Below are 13,868 nucleotides of genomic sequence, written 5' to 3' on the forward strand. Positions count from 1 at the left end.
GTAATGTAGACCAGAAATATTCATGCTAAACAGCTAAATCAGGGGAAAGCGCGAACGCAGTCCCCCACTACCAGAAATTATGCAGTCGAGATTCCCACATTTGGGGAATTCGCAAGGGTCAGTACAGTCGGTGTGCAATGACTGAGCCTCGCCTTGCGTGAACCACCTTCTTGATCATGGTGTCTCTCCTGCCAGGTAAGTATGAGTTGGAAATGTCAGAGGCTGATACCTCTTTCCCAGGTGCCTCACTCGGCCGGACGGTGCTGCAAATTCAACTGTCTGGTGTGCCATGCCAGCAGCAGCAGCTACCCCGAAACTAAAATGTTTGCAGATTAAAACAGTAAGGCTTTTCATTATCTTTCTGATCACTTCTTCTTTTAAACAACCAAGGAACTTGCAGCACAAATGTATTTCTTTCCCCTCCTCCCCATCTCTAAAGCCACACCCACACTGGGAAATTTCGCAGTTGAGACAAACCCTCACGGCTGCATATCTCCAGTGCAGACATGCTGCAGCATTTGGCAAACCTTGCTAAACATCCACTTCAGTGGTCACATGTCCTCTTTTTTCATTTTGTTCCTCCCCATCTCTAAGGCAATGCCCACCTGCCTGGGGTGACTGCACTGTATGACCTCACCTGACTGCGCAGCTGCATATCTGTTGTGTAGACATGCTGCAGCATTCAGCGTACCTTACTAAACATCCATTTTAAAGATGGCAAGGTGTTGCTAAAACAGTAACACAAGGTCAAAAAAGGGAATTTTAGATGAGATATACTGATGTTAAGCAGCCAAATCAGGGGAAAGCGCGAACGCAGTCCCCCACTACCAGAAATTATGCAGTCGAGATTCCCACATTTGGGGAATTCGCAAGGGTCAGTACAGCCGGTGTGCAATGACTGAGCCTCGCCTTGAGTGAACGACCTTCTTGATCATGGTGTCTCTCCTGCCAGGTAAGTATGAGCTGGAAATGTCAGAGGCTGATACCTCTTTCCCAGGTGCCTCACTCGGCCGGACGGTGCTGCAACTTCAACTGTCTGGTGTGCCATGCCAGCAGCAGCAGCTACCCCGGAACTAAAACGTTTGCAGATTAAAACAGTAAGGCTTTTCATTATCTTTCTGATCACTTCTTCTTTTAAACAACCAAGGAACTTGCAGCACAAATGTATTTCTTTCCCCTACTTCCCATCTCTAAAGCCACACCCACACTGGGAAATTTCCCAGTTGAGGCAAACCCTCACGGCTGGGCAGCTGCATATCTCCAGTGCAGACATCATGCAGCATTTGGCAAACCTTGCTAAACATCCACTTCAGTAGACACATGTCCTCTTTTTTCATTTTGTTCCTCCCCATCTCTAAGGCAATGCCCACCTGCCTGGGGTGACTGCACTGTATGACCTCACCTGACTGCGCAGCTGCATATCGGTTGTGTAGACATGCTGCAGCATTCAGCGTACCTTACTAAACATCCATTTTAAAGATGGCAAGGTGTTATAAAACAGTGACACAAGGTCAAAAAAGGGTAATATAGAGCAGAAATATTCATGTTAAACAGCCAAATCAGGGGAAAGCGCGAACGCAGTCCCCCACTACCAGAAATTATGCAGTCTAGATTCCCACATTTGGGGAATTCGCAAGGGTCAGTACAGTCGGTGTGCAATGACTGAGCCTCGCCTTGAGTGAACCACCTTCTTGATCATGGTGTCTCTCCTGCCAGGTAAGTATGAGTTGGAAATGTCAGTGGCTGATACCTCTTTCCCAGGTGCCTCACTCGGCCGGACGGTGCTGCAACTTCAACTGTCTGGTGTGCCATGCCAGCAGCAGCAGCTACCCCGAAACTAAAATGTTTGCAGATTAAAAGAGTAAGGCTTTTCATTATCTTTCTGATCACTTCTTCTTTTAAACAACCAAGGAACTTGCAGCACAAATGTATTTCTTTCCCCTCCTCCCCATCTCTAAAGCCACACCCACCCACACTGGGAAATTTCTCAGTTGAGGCAAACCCTAACTGCTGCATATCTCCAGTGCCGATATGCTGCAGCATTTGGCAAACCTTGCTAAACATCCACTTCAGTGGTCACATGTCCTCTTTTTTTCATTTTGTTCCTCCCCATCTCTAAGGCAATGCCCACCTGCCTGGGGTGACTGCACTGTATGACCTCACCTGACAACTGCGCAGCTGCATATCTGTTGTGTCGACATGCTGCAGCATTTGGCAAACCTTGCTATCTGGCATATCTCCAGTGCAGACAGACAACCAAGGAACTTGCAGCAAAAATGTATTTCTTTCAGCGCATCTCCAAGCATCGACCCGGTACTGCAGTGCCGCTGGGAACGGTGCGCTCTTCTCTGCTCTTGTGAAAAAGCAAACAGTGGTGCAGGATGGAAGTTTCAGGGAGCCCAAGATGAAATTTTCTTTTAGTCTGCTGAGAAGAGGGAGTGAATGCGAGGCAGACTTTAACACGGCTCTGGGAGCGAGCCGAGTGCGGGCTAACCGGGAGAATTGCTTGAAAGAAACGCGACACCGAATGAGCGCTCAGAACAAAGCCTCAATACGGTGTTTCCCGTGGTGTTTGTGGCTGCCTTGTCTTTTGCAGAGAGTAAAAGACAAGGCAGCCATCGAATAGGGCCCGATTGTTCCTACTTGGTCAGCCGAGGAGCAAGGGGGAGCAAGCGTCTCAACCAAGCAAAGCTCACCATGGGGAAGGTGGCTATGCCAACTGGCCTGGTGCCCTGCTCCCGCAGTGACGGATAATCGTACTCTGGTTTCTCTTCATAACGTACAAGGCATTCGCCTTTTACTAAAGACTTCCGTGGAGAGCAGCACTAATGAGTTGTTTCTATTTTTGGCAGGCTTTACCTTTGCGGGTGAAGCCCTTTCTGTCTGTGCAAAAGAAATCTTGTTCCTGTGCAGAGTGACTTCCCTGAGTAGAGTCGCCTTACTTGTTGTGACTGTGCCGATGTTGCTTGAATGGTGCTCGCGGGAGTGCAAAGTTATACCATTTAAAAGGGCTGAAGAGTGCTCAGTGCAGCGGGTGGGCGGAGGTGCAAAGTGACTCTCTGGCCACCTATGGCCATAAAAAGAACACCGCGACAAGTGCGCATTGTGCCAGGAAGGTCCCTTGGACGTGAACCAGTGGACAGTTATCGCTTCTCGGCCTTTTGGCTAAGATCAAGTGTAGTATCTGTTCTTATCAGTTTAATATCTGATATGTTCTCTATACGAGGACTACATATTAAATGGATTTTTAGGAACAGGAGTTGAAAAAGGAGCTTGCTCAGTTCACTCCAAGCATCGACCCGGTACTGCAGTGCCGCTGGGAAAGGTGCGCTCTTCTCTGCTCTTGTGAAAAAGCAAACAGTGGTGCAGGATGGAAGTTTCAGGGAGCCCAAGATGAAATTTTCTTTTAGTCTGCTGAGAAAAGGGAGTGAATGCTAGGCAGACTTTAACACGGCTCTGGGAGCGAGCCGAGTGCGGGCTAACCGGGAGAATTGCTTGAAAGAAACGCGACACCGAATGAGCACTCAGAACAAAGCCTCAATACGGTGTTTCCCGTGGTGTTTGTGGCTGCCTTGTCTTTTGCACAGAGTAAAAGACAAGGCAACCATCGAATAGGGCCCGATTGTTCCTACTTGGTCAGCCGGGGAGCAAGCGTCTCAACCAAGCAAAGCTCACCATGGGGAAGGTGGCTATGCCAACTGGCCTGGTGCCCTGCTCCCGCAGTGACAGATAATTGTACTCTGGTTTTTCTTCATAACGTACAAGTCTTTCGCCTTTTACTAAAGACTTCCGTGGAGAGCAGCACTAATGAGTTGTTTCTATTTTTGGCAGGCTTTACCTTTGCGGGTGAAGCCCTTTCTGTCTGTGCAAAAGAAATCTTGTTCCTGTGCAGAGTGACTTCCCTGAGTAGAGTCGCCTTACTTGTTGTGACTGTGCCGATGTTGCTTGAATGGTGCTCGCGGGAGTGCAAAGTTATACCCTTTAAAAGGGTGCTCAGTGCAGCGGGTGGGCGGAGGTGCAAAGTGACTCTCTGGCCACCTATGGCCATAAAAAGAACACCGCGACAAGTGCGCATTGTGCCAGGAAGGGCCCTCGGACGTGAACCAGTGGACAGTTATCGCTTCTCGGCCTTTTGGCTAAGATCAAGTGTAGTATCTGTTCTTATCAGTTTAATATCTGATATGTCCTCTATACGAGGACTACATATTAAATGGATTTTTAGGAACAGGAGTTGAAAAAGGAGCTTACTCCGTTCACTTCAAGCATTGACCCGGTACTGCAGTGCCGCTGGGAACGGTGCGCTCTTCTCTGCTCTTGTGAAAAAGCAAACAGTGGTGCAGGATGGAAGTTTCAGGGAGCCCAAGATGAAATTTTCTTTTAGTCTGCTGAGAAGAGGGAGTGAATGCGAGGCAGACTTTAACACGGCTCTGGGAGCGAGCCGAGTGCGGGCTAACCGGGAGAATTGCTTGAAAGAAACGCGACACCGAATGAGCGCTCAGAACAAAGCCTCAATACGGTGTTTCCCGTGGTGTTTGTGGCTGCCTTGTCTTTTGCAGAGAGTAAAAGACAAGGCAGCCATCGAATAGGGCCCGATTGTTCCTACTTGGTCAGCCGAGGAGCAAGGGGGAGCAAGCGTCTCAACCAAGCAAAGCTCACCATGGGGAAGGTGGCTATGCCAACTGGCCTGGTGCCCTGCTCCCGCAGTGACGGATAATCGTACTCTGGTTTCTCTTCATAACGTACAAGTCATTCGCCTTTTACTAAAGACTTCCGTGGAGAGCAGCACTAATAAGTTGTTTCTATTTTTGGCAGGCTTTGCCTTTGCGGGTGAAGGCCTTTCTGTCTGTGCAAAAGAAATCTTGTTCTTGTGAAGAGTGACTTCCCTGAGTAGAGTCGCCTTACTTGTTGTGACTGTGCCGATGTTGCTTGAATGGTGCTCGCGGGAGTGCAAAGTTATACCATTTAAAAGGGCTGGAGAGTGCTCAGTGCAGCGGGTGGGCGGAGGTGCAAAGTGACTCTCTGGCCACCTATGGCCATAAAAAGAACACCGCGACAAGTGCGCATTGTGCCAGGAAGGGCCCTCGGACGTGAACCAGTGGACAGTTATCGCTTCTCGGCCTTTTGGCTAAGATCAGGTGTAGTATCTGTTCTTATCAGTTTAATATCTGATATGTCCTCTATACGAGGACTACATATTAAATGGAGTTTTAGGAACAGCAGTTGAAAAAGGAGCTTGCTCCGTTCACTCTAAGCATCGACCCGGTACTTCAGTGCCGCTGGGAACGGTGCGCTCTTCTCTGCTCTTGTGAAAAAGCAAACCGTGGTGCAGGATGGAAGTTTCTTTTAGTCTGCTGAGAAAAGGGAGTGAATGCGAGGCAGACTTTAACACGGCTCTGGGAGCGAGCCGAGTGCGGGCTAACCGGGAGAATTGCTTGAAAGAAACGCGACACCGAATGAGCGTTCAGAACAAAGCCTCAATACGGTGTTTCCCGTGGTGTTTGTGGCTGCCTTGTCTTTTGCACAGAGTAAAAGACAAGGCAGCCATCGAATAGGGCCCGATTGTTCCTACTTGGTCAGCCGAGGAGCAAGGGGGAGCAAGCGTCTCAACCAAGCAAAGCTCACCATGGGGAAGGTGGCTATGCCAACTGGCCTGGTGCCCTGCTCCCGCAGTGACGGATAATCGTACTCTGGTTTCTCTTCATAACGTACAAGTCATTCGCCTTTTACTAAAGACTTCCGTGGAGAGCAGCACTAATAAGTTGTTTCTATTTTTGGCAGGCTTTGCCTTTGCGGGTGAAGGCCTTTCTGTCTGTGCAAAAGAAATCTTGTTCCTGTGAAGAGTGACTTCCCTGAGTAGAGTCGCCTTACTTGTTGTGAGTGTGCCGATGTTGCTTGAATGGTGCTCGCGGGAGTGCAAAGTTATACCATTTAAAAGGGCTGAAGAGTGCTCTGTGACTCTCTGGCCACCTATGGCCATAAAAACAACGCCGCGACAAGTGCGCATTGTGCCAGGAAGGGCCCTCGGACGTGAACCAGTGGACAGTTATCGCTTCTCGGCCTTTTGGCTAAGATCAAGTGTAGTATCTGTTCTTATCAGTTTAATATCTGATATGTCCTCTATACGAGGACTACATATTAAATGGATTTTTAGGAACAGGAGTTGAAAAAGGAGCTTGCTCCGTTCATTCCAAGCATCGACCCGGTACTGCAGTGCCGCTGGGAACGGTGCGCTCTTCTCTGCTCTTGTGAAAAAGCAAAAAGTGGTGCAGGATGGAAGTTTCTTTTAGTCTGCTGAGAAAAGGGAGTGAATGCGAGGCAGACTTTAACACGGCTCTGGGAGCGAGCCGAGTGCGGGCTAACCGGGAATTGCTTGAAAGAAACGCGACACCGAATGAGCGCTCAGAACAAAGCCTCAATCAATACGGTGTTTCCCGTGGTGTTTGTGGCTGCCTTCTCTTTTGCACAGAGTAAAAAACAAGGCAGCCATCGAATAGGGCCCGATTGTTCCTACTTGGTTAGCCGAGGAGCAAGGGGGAGCAAGCGTCTCAACCAAGCAAAGCTCACCACGGGGAAGGTGGCTATGCCAACTGGCCTGGTGCCCTGCTCCCGCAGTGACGGATAATCGTACTCTGGTTTCTCTTCATAACGTACAAGTCTTTCGCCTTTTACTAAAGACTTCCGTGGAGAGCAGCACTAATGAGTTGTTTCTATTTTTGGCAGGCTTTATCTTTGCGGGTGAAGCCCTTTCTGTCTGTGCAAAAGAAATCTTGTTCCTGTGCAGAGTGACTTCCCTGAGTAGAGTCGCCTTACTTGTTGTGAGTGTGCCGATGTTGCTTGAATGGTGCTCGCGGGAGTGCAAAGTTATACCATTTAAAAGGGCTGAAGAGTGCTCAGTGCAGCGGGTGGGCGGAGGTGCATAGTGACTCTCTGGCCACCTATGGCCATAAAAAGAACACCGCGACAAGTGCGCATTGTGCCAGGAAGGGCCCTCGGACGTGAACCAGTGGACAGTTATCGCTTCTCGGCCTTTTGGCTAAGATCAAGTGTAGTATCTGTTCTTATCAGTTTAATATCTGATATGTCCTCTATACGAGGACTACATATTAAATGGATTTTTAGGAACAGGAGTTGAAAAAGGAGCTTGCTCCGTTCACTCCAAGCATCGACCCGGTACTGCAGTGCCGCTGGGAACGGTGCGCTCTTCTCTGCTCTTGTGAAAAAGCAAAAAGTGGTGCAGGATGGAAGTTTCTTTTAGTCTGCTGAGAAAAGGGACTGAATGCGAGGCAGACTTTAACACGGCTCTGGGAGTGAGCCGAGTGCGGGCAAACCGGGAATTGCTTGAAAGAAACGCGACACCGAATGAGCGCTCAGAACAAAGACTCAATCAATACGGTGTTTCCCGTGGTGTTTGTGGCTGCCTTGTCTTTTGCACAGAGTAAAAAACAAGGCAGCCATCGAATAGGGCCCGATTGTTCCTACTTGGTCAGCCGAGGAGCAAGGGGGAGCAAGCGTCTCAACCAAGCAAAGCTCACCATGGGGAAGGTGGCTATGCCAACTGGCCTGGTGCCCTGCTCCCGCAGTGACGGATAATCGTACTCTGGTTTCTCTTCATAACGTACAAGTCTTTCGCCTTTTACTAAAGACTTCCGTGGAGAGCAGCACTAATGAGTTGTTTCTATTTTTGGCAGGCTTTATCTTTGCGGGTGAAGCCCTTTCTGTCTGTGCAAAAGAAATCTTGTTCCTGTGCAGAGTGACTTCCCTGAGTAGAGTCGCCTTACTTGTTGTGAGTGTGCCGATGTTGCTTGAATGGTGCTCGCGGGAGTGCAAAGTTATACCATTTAAAAGGGCTGAAGAGTGCTCAGTGCAGCGGGTGGGCGGAGGTGCATAGTGACTCTCTGGCCACCTATGGCCATAAAAAGAACACCGCGACAAGTGCGCATTGTGCCAGGAAGGGCCCTCGGACGTGAACCAGTGGACAGTTATCGCTTCTCGGCCTTTTGGCTAAGATCAAGTGTAGTATCTGTTCTTATCAGTTTAATATCTGATATGTCCTCTATACGAGGACTACATATTAAATGGATTTTTAGGAACAGGAGTTGAAAAAGGAGCTTGCTCCGTTCACTCCAAGCATCGACCCGGTACTGCAGTGTCGCTGGAAACGGTGCGCTCTTCTCTGCTCTTGTGAAAAAGCAAAAAGTGGTGCAGGATGGAAGTTTCTTTTAGTCTGCTGAGAAAAGGGACTGAATGCGAGGCAGACTTTAACACGGCTCTGGGAGCGAGCCGAGTGCGGGCAAACCGGGAATTGCTTGAAAGAAACGCGACACCGAATGAGCGCTCAGAACAAAGACTCAATCAATACGGTGTTTCCCGTGGTGTTTGTGGCTGCCTTGTCTTTTGCACAGAGTAAAAAACAAGGCAGCCATCGAATAGGGCCCGATTGTTCCTACTTGGTCAGCCGAGGAGCAAGGGGGAGCAAGCGTCTCAACCAAGCAAAGCTCACCATGGGGAAGGTGGCTATGCCAACTGGCCTGGTGCCCTGCTCCCGCAGTGACGGATAATCGTACTCTGGTTTCTCTTCATAACGTACAAGTCTTTCGCCTTTTACTAAAGACTTCCGTGGAGAGCAGCACTAATGAGTTGTTTCTATTTTTGGCAGGCTTTACCTTTGCGGGTGAAGCCCTTTCTGTCTGTGCAAAAGAAATCTCTTCCTGTGCAGAGTGACTTCCCTGAGTAGAGTCGCCTTACTTGTTGTGACTCTGCCGATGTTGCTTGAATGGTTCTCGCGGGAGTGCAAAGTTATACCATTTAAAAGGGCTGAAGAGTGCTCAGTGACTCTATGGCCATAAAAAGAACACCGCGACAAGTGCGCATTGTGCCAGGAAGGGCCCTCGGACGTGAACCAGTGGACAGTTATCGCTTCTCGGCCTTTTGGCTAAGATCAAGTGTAGTATCTGTTCTTATCAGTTTAATATCTGATATGTCCTCTATACGAGGACTACATATTAAATGGATTTTTAGGAACAGGAGTTGAAAAAGGAGCTTGCTCCGTTCACTCCAAGCATCGACCCGGTACTGCAGTGCCGCTGGGAACGGTGCGCTCTTCTCTGCTCTTGTGAAAAAGCATACAGTGGTGCAGGATGGAAGTTTCAGGGAGCCCAAGATGAAATTTTCTTTTAGTCTGCTGAGAAAAGGGAGTGAATGCGAGGCAGACTTTAACACGGCTCTGGGAGCGAGCCGAGTGCGGGCTAACCGGGAGAATTGCTTGAAAGAAACGCGACACCGAATGAGCGCTCAGAACAAAGCCTCAATACGGTGTTTCCCGTGGTGTTTGTGGCTGCCTTGTCTTTTGCACAGAGTAAAAGACAAGGCAGCCATCGAATAGGGCCGGATTGTTCCTACTTGGTCAGCCGAGGAGCAAGGGGGAGCAAGCGTCTCAACCAAGCAAAGCTCACCATGGGGAAGGTGGCTATGCCAACTGGCCTGGTGCCCTGCTCCCGCAGTGACGGATAATCGTACTCTGGTATCTCTTCATAACGTACAAGTCTTTCGCCTTTTACTAAAGACTTCCGTGGAGAGCAGCACTAATGAGTTGTTTCTTTTTTTGGCAGGCTTTACCTTTGCGGGTGAAGCCCTTTCTGTCTGTGCAAAAGAAATCTTGTTCCTGTGCAGAGTGACTTCCCTGAGTAGAGTCGCCTTACTTGTTGTGACTGTGCCGATGTTGCTTGAATGGTGCTCGCGGGAGTGCAAAGTTATACCATTTAAAAGGGCTGAAGAGTTCTCAGTGCAGCGGGTGGGCGGAGGTGCTCAGTGACTCTCTGGCCACCTATGGCCATAAAAAGAACACCGCGACAAGTGCGCATTGTGCCAGGAAGGGCCCTCGGACGTGAACCAGTGGACAGTTATCGCTTCTCGGCCTTTTGGCTAAGATCAAGTGTAGTATCTGTTCTTATCAGTTTAATATCTGATATGTCCTCTATACGAGGACTACATATTAAATGGATTTTTAGGAACAGGAGTTGAAAAAGGAGCTTGCTCCATTCACTCCAAGCATCGACCTGGTACTGCAGTGCCGCTGGGAACGGTGCGCTCTTCTCTGCTCTTGTGAAAAAGCAAAAAGTGGTGCAGGATGGAAGTTTCTTTTAGTCTGCTGAGAAAAGGGACTGAATGCGAGGCAGACTTTAACACGGCTCTGGGAGCGAGCCGAGTGCGGGCTAACCGGGAGAATTGCTTGAAAGAAACGCGACACCGAATGAGCGCTCAGAACAAAGCCTCAATACGGTGTTTCCCGTGGTGTTTGTGGCTGCCTTGTCTTTTGCACAGAGTAAAAGACAAGGCAGCCTTCGAATAGGGCCCGATTGTTCCTACTTGGGCAGCCGAGGAGCAAGGGGGAGCAAGCGTCTCATCCAAGCAAAGCTCACCATGGGGAAGGTGGCTATGCCAACTGGCCTGGTGCCCTGCTCCCGCAGTGACGGATAATCGTACTCTGGTTTCTCTTCATAACGTACAAGTCTTTCGCCTTTTACTAAAGACTTCCGTGGAGAGCAGCACTAATGAGTTGTTTCTATTTTTGGATGGCTTTACCTTTGCGGGTGAAGTCTTTTCTGTTTGTGCAAAAGAAAATCATGTTGCTGTGCAGAGTGACTTGTCGGAGTAGAGTAGAGCCAAGTAGATTCTTATTTGTTGTTTCTCTATCTTTTGGTTAAGACTATGATTGCCTTCTCTGTGTCGTTGATTTTGTGCATGCTTTGGCATTAAGAACCTGTGCTTAAGAGGTATTTTTGTGCTTGATTAAAGTTTTCCAACTATATTGTAGTTAAAATTCTTTATCAAAATTTTTTTGGTTGTTTTTGCTTTCTTGCTCATTGCAGGTTGAAATACTGCAATGGCATTTGGAATTGCACCTGGAGGGTCCCCATCCAACAATGGCAAGACCCCCAGGGCTTCTAGGGCCTGAAACATCTCCCACCCATGATTGTCTTGGAGAAAAACAGAGGCTACATCCACTACCAGGGACAGCCGAAACTCTGCCGTGTGGGGAGCATGGGCATCTGTTGGACGCCTGCACAAAGGTATTTTGTCGCAAATGTAGAGAAATTGGTCACACCATCGAAGAGTGTACGAATGGCAGAAAGTGCAATCTCTGTGGAGAATAAAACCACCTCTTCAGAGATTGCCCAAAATCTTTTGCCAACAAGTTGAAATCCCTAAAAATACAGGAAGGAGGTGGAAATGGAGGGCAGTCAGAGGCAGTTGATGAGCTATTTAAAACAGCTAGGCTGGGAAATTCAAATTTACCACCAAAACCCCTGAATGGTGGACAGCAGTCAGGTGAGGCAGAAGACGGGGAGGGGCCTGCAGAAGCCCCACAAATGGAAAGCTCCTTTTAGGTTGAGGAAAGGCAAGGCAAGTTTATTTGTAGAGCACAATTCGTAAACAAAATTGCTTTACAGCTACATAAAATCACAAAAAGGCCAATAAAATAATTCCATAAAAGATAGAAAATAACTAATTAATTAACTTAAAAGCGAAGAGTGCAAATAAAATACTTTCAGTTGTCATGTGCACAGCTAAATAGAACTGTTTTAAAGTCTATTCTCTGAGCGACAGAAAGCCAGTGCAGAGACCTGAGCACTGGACTAATATGGTGATATTTTCTGGTTCTAGTCAGGACTGAATGAACTGCTCTCCATCATTAGAGGCTTAAACTTTGATTAAAAGTAACCTATAAAAGCAATAGTTTGGCTTCTAATGACTGAAACAAAACCCAGAAGAGTGGTGCGACAGTGAAGCTCTGGAGCACCTTTGAAGAAGCACCTTTAGCAGCAGTAAGTTGGTTTCCTGTGTGACGTTAGCAGTGACTTTATCGGCTATCATATAGCAGCATTTGGCAAACCTTCAGCGTACCTTACTAATCATCCATTTTAAAAATGGCAAGGTGTTATAAAACAGTGACACAAGGTCAAAAAAGGGTAAAGTAGATCAGAAATATTCATGTTAAACAGCCAAATCAGGGGAAAGCGCGAACGCAGTCCCCCACTACCAGAAATTATGCAGTCGAGATTCCCACATTTGGGGAATTCGCAAGGGTCAGTACAGTCGGTGTGCAATGACTGAGCCTCGCCTTGAGTGAACCACCTTCTTGATCATGGTGTCTCTCCTGCCAGGTAAGTATGAGTTGGAAATGTCAGAGGCTGATACCTCTTTCCCAGGTGCCTCACTCGGCCAGACGGTGCTGCAACTTCAACTGTCTGGTGTGCCATGCCAGCAGCAGCAGCTACCCCGAAACTAAAACGTTTGCAGATTAAAAGAGTAAGGCTTTTCATTATCTTTCTGATCACTTCTTCTTTTAAACAACCAAGGAACTTGCAGCACAAATGTATTTCTTTCCCCTCCTCCCCATCTCTAAAGCCACACCCACACTGGGAAATTTCTGTTGAGGCAAACCCTCACGGCTGGGCAGCTGCATATCTCCAGTGCAGACATGCTGCAGCATTTGGCAAACCTTGCTAAACATCCACTTCAGTGGTCACATGTCCTCTTTTTTTAATTTTGTTCCTCCCCATCTCTAAGGCAATGCCCACCTGCCTGGGGTGACTGCACTGTATGACCTCACCTGACAACTGCGCAGCTGCATATCTGTTGTGTAGACATGCTGCAGCATTTGGCAAACCTTGCTAAACATCCATTGTAAAGACGGCAAGGTGTTATAAAACAGTGACACAAGGTCAGAAAAGGGTAATGTAGAGCAGAAATATTCATGTTAAACAGCCAAATCAAGGGAAAGCGCGAACGCAGTCCCCCACTACCAGAAATTATGCAGTCGAGATTCCCACATTTGGGGAATTCGCAAGGGTCAGTACAGTCGGTGTGCAATGACTGAGCCTCGCCTTGAGTGAACCACCTTCTTGATCATGGTGTCTCTCTTGCCAGGTAAGTATGAATTGGAAATGTCAGAGGCAGATACCTCTTTTTCAGGTGCCTCACTCGGCCGGACGGTGCTGCAACTTCAACTGTCTGGTGTGCCATGCCAGCAGCAGCAGCTACCCCGAAACTAAAATGTTTGCAGATTAAACAGTAAGGCTTTTCATTATCTTTCTGATCACTTCTTCTTTTAAACAACCAAGGAACTTGCAGCACAAACGTATTTCTTTCCCCTCCTCCCCATCTCTAAAGCCACACCCACCCACACTGGAAAATTTCCCAGTTGAGGCAAACCCTCACGGCTGGGCAGCTGCATATCTCCAGTGCAGACATGCTGCAGCATTTGGCAAACCTTGCTAAACATCCACTTCATTAGACACATGTCCTCTTTTTTCATTTTGTTCCTCCCCATCTCTAAGGCAATGCCCACCTGCCTGGGGTGACTGCACTGTATGACTTCACCTGACAACTGCGCAGCTGCATATCTGTTGTGTAGACATGCTGCAGCATTCAGCGTACCTTACTAAACATCCATTTTAAAGACGGCAAGGTGTTGTTAAAACAGTGACACAAGGTCAAAAACGGGAATTTTAGATGAGATATACTGATGTTGAACAGCCAAATCAAGGGAAAGCGCGAACACAGTCCCCCACTACCAGAAATTATGCAGTCGAGATTCCCACATTTGGGGAATTCGCAAGGGTCAGTACAGTCGGTGTGCAATGACTGAGCCTCGCCTTGAGTGAACCACCTTCTTGATCATGGTGTCTCTCCTGCCAGGTAAGTATGAGTTAGAAATGTCAGAGGCTGATACCTCTTTCCCAGGTGCCTCACTCGGCCAGACGGTGCTGCAACTTCAACTGTCTGGTGTGCCATGCCAGCAGCAGCAGCTACCCCGAAACTAAAACGTTTGCAGATTAAAACAGTAAGGCTTTTCATTATCTTTC

General features: G+C 48.2%; 23 non-coding genes across 23 annotated transcripts; 17 read left to right on the forward strand and 6 right to left on the reverse strand.

Annotated features, from left to right (window-relative positions):
• Nucleotides 1-39: 39 nt before the first annotated feature.
• On the reverse strand, nt 40-203 carry LOC140265756 (U1 spliceosomal RNA). The gene has a single exon (XR_011906451.1). It is a non-coding gene; the product is annotated as a U1 spliceosomal RNA (small nuclear RNA).
• A 593-nt stretch (nt 204-796) lies between these two features.
• On the reverse strand, nt 797-960 carry LOC140266112 (U1 spliceosomal RNA). The gene has a single exon (XR_011906777.1). It is a non-coding gene; the product is annotated as a U1 spliceosomal RNA (small nuclear RNA).
• Nucleotides 961-1,560: 600 nt separating this feature from the next.
• LOC140266062 (U1 spliceosomal RNA) lies at nt 1,561-1,724 on the reverse strand. Its single transcript, XR_011906731.1, has one exon. It is a non-coding gene; the product is annotated as a U1 spliceosomal RNA (small nuclear RNA).
• A 1,032-nt stretch (nt 1,725-2,756) lies between these two features.
• Nucleotides 2,757-2,870, forward strand: LOC140266106 (U5 spliceosomal RNA). Its single transcript, XR_011906772.1, has one exon. It is a non-coding gene; the product is annotated as a U5 spliceosomal RNA (small nuclear RNA).
• A 275-nt stretch (nt 2,871-3,145) lies between these two features.
• Nucleotides 3,146-3,336, forward strand: LOC140320399 (U2 spliceosomal RNA). Its single transcript, XR_011918252.1, has one exon. It is a non-coding gene; the product is annotated as a U2 spliceosomal RNA (small nuclear RNA).
• A 399-nt stretch (nt 3,337-3,735) lies between these two features.
• Nucleotides 3,736-3,849, forward strand: LOC140265715 (U5 spliceosomal RNA). The gene has a single exon (XR_011906414.1). It is a non-coding gene; the product is annotated as a U5 spliceosomal RNA (small nuclear RNA).
• A 267-nt stretch (nt 3,850-4,116) lies between these two features.
• LOC140320403 (U2 spliceosomal RNA) lies at nt 4,117-4,307 on the forward strand. The gene has a single exon (XR_011918255.1). It is a non-coding gene; the product is annotated as a U2 spliceosomal RNA (small nuclear RNA).
• A 409-nt stretch (nt 4,308-4,716) lies between these two features.
• Nucleotides 4,717-4,830, forward strand: LOC140266098 (U5 spliceosomal RNA). Its single transcript, XR_011906764.1, has one exon. It is a non-coding gene; the product is annotated as a U5 spliceosomal RNA (small nuclear RNA).
• Nucleotides 4,831-5,105: 275 nt separating this feature from the next.
• LOC140320505 (U2 spliceosomal RNA) lies at nt 5,106-5,296 on the forward strand. Its single transcript, XR_011918346.1, has one exon. It is a non-coding gene; the product is annotated as a U2 spliceosomal RNA (small nuclear RNA).
• Nucleotides 5,297-5,682: 386 nt separating this feature from the next.
• LOC140266099 (U5 spliceosomal RNA) lies at nt 5,683-5,796 on the forward strand. Its single transcript, XR_011906765.1, has one exon. It is a non-coding gene; the product is annotated as a U5 spliceosomal RNA (small nuclear RNA).
• Nucleotides 5,797-6,045: 249 nt separating this feature from the next.
• LOC140266497 (U2 spliceosomal RNA) lies at nt 6,046-6,236 on the forward strand. Its single transcript, XR_011907122.1, has one exon. It is a non-coding gene; the product is annotated as a U2 spliceosomal RNA (small nuclear RNA).
• A 388-nt stretch (nt 6,237-6,624) lies between these two features.
• LOC140320773 (U5 spliceosomal RNA) lies at nt 6,625-6,738 on the forward strand. Its single transcript, XR_011918556.1, has one exon. It is a non-coding gene; the product is annotated as a U5 spliceosomal RNA (small nuclear RNA).
• Nucleotides 6,739-7,013: 275 nt separating this feature from the next.
• On the forward strand, nt 7,014-7,204 carry LOC140266275 (U2 spliceosomal RNA). Its single transcript, XR_011906918.1, has one exon. It is a non-coding gene; the product is annotated as a U2 spliceosomal RNA (small nuclear RNA).
• Nucleotides 7,205-7,592: 388 nt separating this feature from the next.
• On the forward strand, nt 7,593-7,706 carry LOC140320774 (U5 spliceosomal RNA). The gene has a single exon (XR_011918557.1). It is a non-coding gene; the product is annotated as a U5 spliceosomal RNA (small nuclear RNA).
• A 275-nt stretch (nt 7,707-7,981) lies between these two features.
• On the forward strand, nt 7,982-8,172 carry LOC140320248 (U2 spliceosomal RNA). The gene has a single exon (XR_011918114.1). It is a non-coding gene; the product is annotated as a U2 spliceosomal RNA (small nuclear RNA).
• A 388-nt stretch (nt 8,173-8,560) lies between these two features.
• Nucleotides 8,561-8,674, forward strand: LOC140320798 (U5 spliceosomal RNA). The gene has a single exon (XR_011918578.1). It is a non-coding gene; the product is annotated as a U5 spliceosomal RNA (small nuclear RNA).
• Nucleotides 8,675-8,912: 238 nt separating this feature from the next.
• Nucleotides 8,913-9,103, forward strand: LOC140266276 (U2 spliceosomal RNA). The gene has a single exon (XR_011906919.1). It is a non-coding gene; the product is annotated as a U2 spliceosomal RNA (small nuclear RNA).
• Nucleotides 9,104-9,512: 409 nt separating this feature from the next.
• Nucleotides 9,513-9,626, forward strand: LOC140265885 (U5 spliceosomal RNA). The gene has a single exon (XR_011906570.1). It is a non-coding gene; the product is annotated as a U5 spliceosomal RNA (small nuclear RNA).
• A 275-nt stretch (nt 9,627-9,901) lies between these two features.
• On the forward strand, nt 9,902-10,092 carry LOC140266476 (U2 spliceosomal RNA). The gene has a single exon (XR_011907103.1). It is a non-coding gene; the product is annotated as a U2 spliceosomal RNA (small nuclear RNA).
• Nucleotides 10,093-10,478: 386 nt separating this feature from the next.
• LOC140265634 (U5 spliceosomal RNA) lies at nt 10,479-10,594 on the forward strand. The gene has a single exon (XR_011906340.1). It is a non-coding gene; the product is annotated as a U5 spliceosomal RNA (small nuclear RNA).
• A 1,414-nt stretch (nt 10,595-12,008) lies between these two features.
• Nucleotides 12,009-12,172, reverse strand: LOC140266139 (U1 spliceosomal RNA). The gene has a single exon (XR_011906796.1). It is a non-coding gene; the product is annotated as a U1 spliceosomal RNA (small nuclear RNA).
• Nucleotides 12,173-12,774: 602 nt separating this feature from the next.
• Nucleotides 12,775-12,938, reverse strand: LOC140266076 (U1 spliceosomal RNA). The gene has a single exon (XR_011906744.1). It is a non-coding gene; the product is annotated as a U1 spliceosomal RNA (small nuclear RNA).
• Nucleotides 12,939-13,545: 607 nt separating this feature from the next.
• LOC140265681 (U1 spliceosomal RNA) lies at nt 13,546-13,709 on the reverse strand. The gene has a single exon (XR_011906383.1). It is a non-coding gene; the product is annotated as a U1 spliceosomal RNA (small nuclear RNA).
• Nucleotides 13,710-13,868: the final 159 nt, after the last annotated feature.

Source organism: Leuresthes tenuis, unplaced genomic scaffold (assembly GCF_036924035.1).
Source record: "Leuresthes tenuis unplaced genomic scaffold, fLeuTen1.0.hap1 SCAF_12, whole genome shotgun sequence".
NCBI classification, from domain to species: domain Eukaryota; kingdom Metazoa; phylum Chordata; class Actinopteri; order Atheriniformes; family Atherinopsidae; genus Leuresthes; species Leuresthes tenuis.